The sequence below is a fragment of the Lactuca serriola genome, chromosome 4 (genome assembly GCF_051521515.1).
Source record: "Lactuca serriola cultivar US96UC23 chromosome 4, Lser_US96UC23_V15, whole genome shotgun sequence".
Lineage (NCBI taxonomy): Eukaryota > Viridiplantae > Streptophyta > Magnoliopsida > Asterales > Asteraceae > Lactuca > Lactuca serriola.
Genome location: NC_136411.1, coordinates 235,518,804 through 235,529,178, shown reverse-complemented (window position 1 = coordinate 235,529,178; position 10,375 = coordinate 235,518,804).

Sequence of the window (10,375 nt, the reverse complement as noted above, 5' to 3'; positions counted from 1 at the left end):
ACAACCTTCAACAAAACACAACTCCACAATGATCAATCCGTTAAAAAGGAACCCGATCTCCAATTATCCTGTGACAACCTGAAATCTCCATTTGTACGAACATTATGTATTCAATAGAAGCTAGTCCAGTTTCAGTGATTTTCATACTTTTCCGAACAAGTTTGTGTACATTAGGGTTTACGTTTAAGGAGATATCAAAAGAGTGGATGCTCCTGGGTTTGTGAAACTTCAACATTTCAAGTTTCATAATGTTACAGTCCAATATCCGGAATAAAAATATTTTCTGCCAAAATATTTCAGGACTATAAATAGATTTCTGAATTAAATTAATTCATTATTCACAATTCCAAATAGAGAAAAGTCATTTTCTCTCTGACGGATCTTCGGGTTTTCATCCCAGATTGTGAGTCTACTTTCCTAAATGTGTTTTAATGCTTGTTATATGCTTTATAACATTGATTACATGTCTAAAATGCAAGATCCGGGAGTTTACCGCCCAAGAACGTTCTTGGGGAGTAAACTCCAAAATGGAGATTTAAGGCTATCTAGTCCCATTTTCTTGTTAGGCAACTAGTTAAGGAATTAATGTATGAACATTAGAGGCTTGAAATCAATTTAGAACCACAAGTTATAGGATTTTACGGCCAAGGATATCTCTTCGGCCATAAACCTATTTTTAAGGGCTATAAGTGCCCTAAACCACCCCTAAAGCTTAAAGACATTTACCCTCTAATGCTTGTAGCTAATTTGGACATCAAAACAATTCAAAATCATAGAGTTTTAGGAGTTTACGGCCAAGGATATGCCCTTGGGCCGTAAACCCCTTTTTCAAGGGCAAAGTGTACCCTTAACACCCCTAAGGCTTTAAGAGAATTACCCTTTGATACTTAGCACTTGAATGAGGATTAAATGACATCAAAATCATCCCTTAAAGGGAGTTTACGGCCAAGGAACATCACTTGGGCCGTAAACTCCAAGTGAAGGCACAAATGTGTGCACATTGTCCCCTTTAGCCTTAAGCAAAAACATGGAAGTTATCCTACATGTGCAAGTGCCTTAAATGATTTAAAACCAACACCCCATAGGAGTTTACGGCTGTAAACTCTAGGGGATATGGTCATTAGGCCGTAAAATCCTCTATGGAGCATTCTAGGGCCTTAAACTACTTCAAGAATTATTCTGCAAGAGCTAGGCTTATTCTAGGATTAATATAGCACCTTAAAACACCCAAAACCACCAAGTGAGGAGTTCACGGCCATAAACTCATGGGTTTACGGCCGTAAACTCCAAAGGTGGGGTTTGTTGGGTGGTGAACTCTTATACAAGGCCTTTGGAAGCTTCAAACCCTTTTGCCTTGTCCCGTAGCAACTTAGATGCAACCATTAGGACCTTTAACACTTATGCAAAGTGTTTACATGTTCCTAAGTGTTCTAACTTATTTTATTAAGTTATTATTTGGCTAATTAGTTATATATATGCTTATTATATGATAACTAGGCTCGTGCGTGTAAACAAGTCTCCGTTTGCCACCTAGCACGGTGTCCGATACTACAATCCAATCAGCTCACCACAAGTGAGTTCATACCCCTTTAATCAACCTTTGAAATGCTTTTAAATGTTTTAAATACTTTATGGGGGGGGGGAATACAAGTTAAATACTTACAATTATTGCATCAATCGCATGTGATTGCATTAATCACATGTGATTAATAACTAGAAAACCAATGATTTATTCACACTTCAAACTGTTTATCAAATTGTTTCACTTCAAAATGTTTTACAAACTCTTTTACTTATCAATGCTTTTATTAAACTCTAGTTTATTCTTTATAAAATTGCATGCCCATATATGTAAAGATATATAAGTAATGTTTAAAGGGCTTAGGAAGGCCATCCGCCCTATTTCCTTTTTCTCGATTTGGATGTGGTCTGGTGGGATTTCGGGTGACCATCCGTGGGTCGTTTCAATATTAGTTATATATCATATATACATGTATAGACATAAAAGTACTTCCATATTCATACTTATCAGTACATCAATAGTTAGTTACCATCGGGGTAACACAGGAACATATACAACTATACTAGAAACATGAACATATACAACTATACTAGAAACAGGACATATACTACTATACTAGAAGGAGAACATATACAACTATACTAGAAACATGAACATATACAACTATACTACAAGGAGAACATATACAACTATACTAGAAACATGAACATATACAACTATACTAGAACGAGAAACATTACATATACATGAACACGTTAACAATTGTGATCCACTGTGTCGGAGCATGCCTTAAATGTCATGGCCCGAGTTGTAGCCAGAATTCTCTTGGTGTAGATGTTAGTTGTAAAAGTCGAATAGTGTGTCTTGTAATGATTCGCATTTTGTATGTATTTTACTAAGTCAATTTTATATGCGAAGTGTAGCATGCGAAGTTTCTTAGTATAAGACTTAGTATACTTTTTGTAAGTTCCCTATAAATAGGGACTTAGGCTTGAAGTTGAGAGAAAAATATCGAAACACAAAAACTCTCTTCAGCTTATTTTGTAATCAGTCTTAATAAAACGAGATCTGATTAACATTTACTTCTTGTGTTCTTTATCATTCATGATTCAAATCTTTTGTTTCGCATATTAATTCTCGATAACAATTCTCATCAATTGGTATCAGAGCAGGATTCAAACTGCTTAGATCTGATTTTCGTATAAGAATCATTGGCTTTTTGAGTTACAAAATTTTCCGCGCAATTTTGGTTTTGAAAATCACTTTTGATCTTCATATTTGAATTGATTCTGCATTTGAATTGTTAAGTCGAGTATTCAATTAACGATTTTTGATCAATTCGTTTGATCGATTTCTGAAATTCATCAAGTTCTCAAGTTTTCAGAAATTTTTTTTTGTTCATCAATGGCGAACTTCAACATGAACACGATGACTTCTTTCTCTCATTTGCTTGGTTCTTCAACCAAAATTCCGATGTTGATTCCAGAATACTATGATCAGTGGGCTGATAGAATGGAAGATTACTTAAATGGAACTGATGAAGAATTTTGGAATTGTATCGATGGAACAGTTCAAGCTCCTGCAAATGTTCAACAAATTGGTTCATCCATTGGATCTCCTGATGTTGAAGATCAACGAAAACGGCTGAAGGATAATGAAAAGAGGTGCATGAGGGAACTAAGAGGTGCTCTTCCTCCTGTGGTTTACAATTACATTCGTAGTTGTAAAACAGCAAAAGACATCTGGAATACTCTAAAATAGAAGTATCAAGGTAGCGAAAAGACGAAGATCAATTCAGTGAAGCAATGTTTGATTAAACTGAAGGAATTCAGACAAAAGGATGCAGAAACTCTCGAAAGTTACTATGATTGTCTGAATGAGCTTATGTTTCGCTGCAATAGGTATGGTATCAGTTGATCTATCATGGAATTCAATTTAACTTTCATTATGGGACTTCGCAAGGAGTGGCGAAGTGTGAGCATGATGATTAAGAATCAACAAAGTTTTGATACAACCTAATTGAATGATCTCTACAATCAACTGAAAACACATGAATCTGAGGTCTCAGAAATGTATGAAGAATCAAAACTAGTAATTGGTGGTCCTTTGGCTCTAGTTTCAAAGGTATCAGAAAATGATGAAAAAGATGGATCAGATGATGAAGGATTTTTGATGAATTCTGATGATGAAGCTGTAGCATTCTATTCAAACAACAGAGTTAAAAAGTTTTTCAAAAAGCTTTTTAATACAAAAGGAAAGATGAATGATGCGAAGAATGTTACCACAAGGACTGGAGTGGATGAGAGGAAGAAGATAGAGAAAATTGATGAAAAACAGAAAAATGCGAATGAAGAGAAAAAGTTGAAAGGTGATTCAGGAATCTATTGTCATTATTGCAATGGTGCGAATCATTTCGCAGCTGACTGCATGTTGCGAAAGAGAGAAGAGAAGAAAGAAAAAGTCAAAGATGAAGCATACTATTCTGAGAAGATTGAAGAGTTACGTGCTAAGACCAAAGGAGTGTCATTGGTTGCAAAGGGAGAAACTGCTGAAGTAGAGAGTGGAACTTATCAGATCTGGTCTGCTGGATCTGATGATAAAGAAATGAGACATCCCACACATGGAGCGATGTTCGCAAGCTTTGAGGAATGCGAAGAGAACATTTTAGGGAGATGTTTTGTGTCAAAATCCACTGACAAATCACCCATGAGAACCAAGGTACGTACAATTCTTGAATGTTTTAATATTCCTTTATCTGCTTATGATGCTGAAATTGTTTCATTTGATGATATTGTGGCTTATTTTGATTCTGTTATTATGTCTGCTAGTAATGAAGCTAAGAAATTAAATGTGCAACTTAGTGAGACACGAAGAGAATTAGAAATAAAGAAGAGCAGTGTTGAAAAATTGGAATTGCAAGTCAAAAATATAGACTGTGATAGGAATAATCTTACTAATGATGTTAGGTTATTACTAGCACAGAGAAACATATATTGTAATTCTGCAAAACGTTTGTATGCAAAATTAACAGCTTTACATCACTCTTCTGATATTAGCAAAGAACAACATAGAAAACTTTTACCTTTTCTTGAGTATGAACGTGAAAAAGTTGATGTTGTTTCTTATGATTGCGAAAGCACAATTGCTCAATTTGACAAAATACCTGATGATAGATATGCATATGGTATTGTCAAAATTGATGAATTTCTGAATGCTGATGAATTAATTAACATTGTCAATGAAAGTTTGACAAAGAGTGAACAAGTGAAAATCATAAAGAAAACTGAAAATTCAAAGCTTGCCTCACAATTGAATTATGCTGATATTGATGAAAATTCTGATAATGTGAGTAAAATCAGTGAGATAGAAGAGGAAGAAGAGGTTGATTGTTCTCAATTGTCAATCATTAATATCACATCTAAGATCAAAGGTAAAGAAATAATAGTTGATTCAATAGTAGAGGATGAAATTGATAAATCTTCAACTTCGCAACATTGTATGTTTGATAATGTGGAAGTTGAAAGCTAGAAATTTGATGACACAGATGTAAATAAAGAAGAAAAGAAAGTTTCAACTGAAACACCTCAAAGGATTGTAGTTGATCAAGTGTTTGAAAATACAAAAGAATTTGATAAAATTTTAAATGATAAAGGCGCACATTATTTGGAAACCAACACTGTGGTATATCCAAATTTTGTATGTACTGATAAAACAATTTTTCCAAATCAACTTTTTGTCACTACTGGAAATGTTGAGAAAGTTCATCCTGATTTCAATAAAATGATTGAAAAAGATAATCAAAAGTCCACAACTGAAGGTTTTTTCGCAAATCAAAACACAGAAGAAAACAATTTAACGAAAAATACTTATGTGTTTCAAAAACAAAAATCAACACAAAAATGGGTGGTTAAAGGTGAAAAATCAAACAAAGTTTTTGAAAAAGATAAAAAATCAAAGGTTGAAGTGAAACTAAACTCTCATGAATTCAAATTGATGGTTGGGAATTTTTCAACATAAAATAATGTTTCAAAAAGAAAAGCAAGAAAAGCGATATTTTGGCAAGTAGTGTCTAAGGAAAAATCAAGAGATGAAAAAGAACAAATTTCAAAAACATCATCAAGTTTTCATAAACAAATAAATTATGTTGACAAGGTTCCATATGTTCGCAAATATGACAACAATCGAAAATTTGAGAATTTGCAAAAATTTGCAAACAATCAAAAGTTTCAAATTGTTGGAAAATTCACGAATACTTCCTCAAGTATGAAGAACTCAACTCAAGTCAAAAAGAAATTTTCACCAAAACAACCAAATTTTCCAAATCCTTCAATATCAAAACAAAACAAAGTTTCATATACAAAAGGAAAATCTGATGTTAGAACGTTAAATCATTGGTTTGAAGGAAAAGGAATGAAATATTAAAATGGAAAATTTTCAGAAGAACAAATCGAAAGTGCATTTGATAAGTACACAAATAATTCATCAACTGAGAGTACATCATCTAATAATTCGCAAGTTCCAGTTCACAAATGGAAACCAGTTATCAAAAATGCGAATGTTGTGAAGGATAAGATTACAATTAATGGAAATCCAAAATTATTGAATGATTATATTTCAAAATCTAGAACTGATGATGTTGATATAATTGATTCGGTCACAAACAAAGTGAAAACATGGTTTTTAAATTCCAAAAATTTGTTTCATTCTACTAAAGATGGACCCAAAAAGTCTTCGGTTCCTAAAATTTTTCAATAAATGAAGGTGATATGTGACGAGCAATATGACATGAAATGGTACATTGATAGTGGTTGCTCTCGTCACATGACTGGAAGGAAAGAAAATTTGCGAGATTATAGAAGCTTGGAAAATGCTGGAGTTGTCAAATTTGGAAATAATCACAAGAGTCAAGTGAAAGGATATGGGAAAGTCACAAATGGAAATTTCACAATCAACAGAGTGGCATATGTTGAAGGACTTCAACATAATTTGATAAGTGTATCACAACTTGTTGTGGGTACTGGAAATCAAGTTGTATTCAATGAATAAGGTAGTATCATTTCAAATGTCAAGACGAATGAAATACTCCTCAAATCCAAAAGATATGGTGATATGTTTACATTGGACATCAAACCGATTGTGGGAAAAACCAGCTGTGTGTTTACTATTAAAAGCATCAAATGATCTTAGTTGGCTTTGGCATAGAAGATTGTCACACTTGAACTTTCGAAATATAAATAAACTAGTAACTGAAGATTCAGTTCGAGGATTGCCAGTACTGAAATTTGACAATGCTTCTTTGTGTGCAGCTTGCGAACAAGGAAAACAACATCGAAAAGGTCATCCGATTGTGATAGACTCAAAAATAGTAGAGCCGTTGGAACTTCTTCACATTGATCTATGTGGACCATCAACTGTTGCAACAATAAACAAAAAGCGGTATATTTTAGTTGTTGTAGATGATTTCTCTAGATTTACGTGGGTGTTTTTTCTCAGGTTGAAATCTGAAGTTGCTCAGACGATGATTGATTTTAACAAAAAGATTGAAGTTAGTCTGAAGAAGAATGTGCGAAAAATTAAAAGTGATAATGGTTCTGAGTTTAAAAATCAAACTCTTGATAATTTTCTCACAAGCAAAGGCATTTCGCATAATTTTTCATCAGCGTATACACCACAACAGAATAGTGTAGTTGAAAGAAGAAATCGATCTCTATGCGAAGCTGCCAGAACAATGTTGACATATGCGAAAATACCTCAATATCTTTGGGCAGAAGCTGTGTCCACATCATGCTTTACTCAAAATCGATCATTGATTCATCGAAGATTTAATGTTACTCCATATGAAATAATCAATAATCGGAAACCTAATGTAAAATTCTTTCATGTTTTTGGTTGCAGGTGCTTTATCATGAATCTAAATGATAATTTGTCCAAGTTTCAAGCTAAAGCTGATGAAGGCATATTTTTAGGATATTCACAGAATTCAGTTGCATACAGAGTGGTAAACAAACGAACAAGAAAAATTGAAGAAACGTTCAATTTAACATTTGATGATTACTATCTTAAACAGATTGATAGTAAATTTGATAATAAACCAATACTTGTAGATTCAAATAATCCAATTGATAATTCTGAAATCAATGATTTTGATTATGACTTGATTTTTGGAATTCCTGACAGGGCCATTGATGCAGAAAGTAATGCTCCTGATAATCAAACATCAGAATCTTCAAAACATACTGATGAATCAACGATAACTTGTGAAAGCACATCAGATATTCGCAAGGAACATGAACATCCAGTTGAGGGGGAGCCTTCGCAAAATCAACAAAAACATCAAGTTGAGGGGGAGCCTTCGCAAAATCAACAAAAACATCAATTTGAGGGGGAGCATTCGCAAAATCGACAAGGATATCAAGATATAGATCATGTTGAGGGGGAGCACGATGAAACAGAGACAATTAATCTTGATAATAATGAAGAATTTCATGAAGTTAATGATAATTTTTCTGTTCCAGGATCTGAAAATGAAGATATGTTTGAAGATGCACCATTAGAATTTGATCCAAATTTTCCACCACTCGAGAAACGGACACGAAATCATCAAAAAGAACAGGTAATTGGAAATCTACAAGAAGGTGTGTTGACAAGAGCTCAAATTCGTGCGAAAAATGAGGTACTGAATGCAAACCAAGAACTTTGCATGTTTAATGTTTTTATTTCGAAAATAGAGCCAAAAACTGTCAAGAATGCTATGGAATACTCAGATTGGGTTGTTGCTATGCAATCTGAATTGGCAGAATTTGAACGAAACAAGGTTTGGAGATTAGTTTCTAAACCTTCTGATGTTTCAATTGTTTGATTAAAATGGATTTTTAAAAACATAACCGACAAAGATGGCAATATTATTCGAAATAAAGCAAGACTAGTAGTAAAAGGTTATTCGCAACAAGAAGGCATTGACTATGAAGAAACATTTGCACCTGTTGCAAGACTTGAAGCAGTTCACATATTTTTAGCCTATGTAGCTCACAAAGACTTCGATGTTTATCAAATGGATGTTAAATGTGCATTCTTAAATGGAAAACTCGAAGAAACAGTGTATGTTGAACAACCACCAGGGTTTGTAAACGGTGAGTATCCTGATCATGTGTATGTCCTTGACAAAGCTGTATATGGGTTAAAACAAGCACCAAGGGCCTGGTACGCAACACTTACAAATTTCTTGAAACAATATAAATTTAAACAAGGATTAGTTGACCCCACATTATTTCGCAAGAAAGTTGGGTGTCATCTAATGCTTGTTCAAATTTATGTTGATGATATTATCTTTGGTTCCACTGATCCAGCATTGTCAATTGAATTTGAAAATTTAATGAAAAGTCAGTTTGAAATGAGCATGATGGGAAAAATTAATAATTTTCTTGGTTTAAATATAAGGCAGAACATAGAAGGAATCTTAATCAATCAAGAAAAATATACGAAGAACTTGCTTGAAAAGTTTGGAATGCTAAACAGCACAACGCTCAGAGTACCTATGGCAGTAGGAACAAGACTAACTCCTTCGTTAGATGCTCCTGCTGTTGATCTAACATTGTATCGTAGCATGATAGGGTCTTTATTGTACTTAACTGCAAGTAGTCCTGATATTATGTTTTCGGTTTGTTGTTGTGCTAGATTTCAAGCTAATCCAAGAGAGCCTCATTTGACTGCAGTGAAAAATATTTTTCGATATCTCAAGGGAACTGTTTCTTTAGGACTATGGTATCCTGCAAAAACAGGAGTCTTCATTCAAGCTTTTTCAGACTCAGATCTAGGAGGATGTACTTTGGACAGGAAAAGTACGACTGGTGGATGTCAACTTTTGGATGGAAAGTTAGTGAGCTGGCAATCAAAGAAACAGACTTGTGTGGCTATATCAACCGCTGAGGCAGAATACATATCTGCAGCTGCTTGTACTTCGCAAATTATCTGGATTCAGAGTCAACTTCGTGATTATGCAATAAACATGAAAAAGATTCCTTTGTATTGTGATTCGCAAAGTGCAATTCGCATTTGTCACAATCCAGTACAACATTCAAAGACAAAACACATTGCTCTTCGATATCATTTTATTAAAGATCATGTGGAAGATGGGAATATTGAAATTCATTTTGTCAAAACAACTGAACAACTTGCTGATACTTTTACAAAACCTCTTGATGAAAAATCATTTGTTCGAATTTTAGCAGGTTTGGGGATGATTAATGCGAATTCACTTTTGTCAACACAAGAGTAAAAGCTTTGTTCAGCAGCTAAGAGTCGAAATCATTCAGAGGTTACTGTTCATTCAGAAAGCTTCGCATGGCTTCGCAACCACAGTTTTTCGCATCTGGCTCATAATCACTATGGTAAGGTTTACGCATACTGTTTTAGTTTTGAAAAATCAAAAATACAAAAAGATTTTATTTTGTGTTCTTTAAATTTGAAAAATCAAAAATACAAAACGATTTTATTTGTTTTGTTCTTTTGTTTTTGAAAAATTCCAAAATCACAAAAATATTTGTTTTCTTTGTTCTTTAAACTGTGTGTTGAGAATTTAATACAGGGCTACAACGCGAAGAGGTCATACATTTGTGTTTCTATGGGAAGGTATTAAATTTCTTTTACAAACTAGTTAGGATGTCCCTAGAAGCATGCTACTGTATGTAGACCTCAAGCCTCAAATGATTCTATGTGTGAAAAATGAAAGCCTTGATGAAATTATCTCATAAACATCTCTACCCAGCAAGGCTTGTATTCGCATAAATCAACAAGAGCTACCTTACTCTTCTCAAATGAGTTAAGAGTTTTCTGTTGTGTCCACATAATAACAGA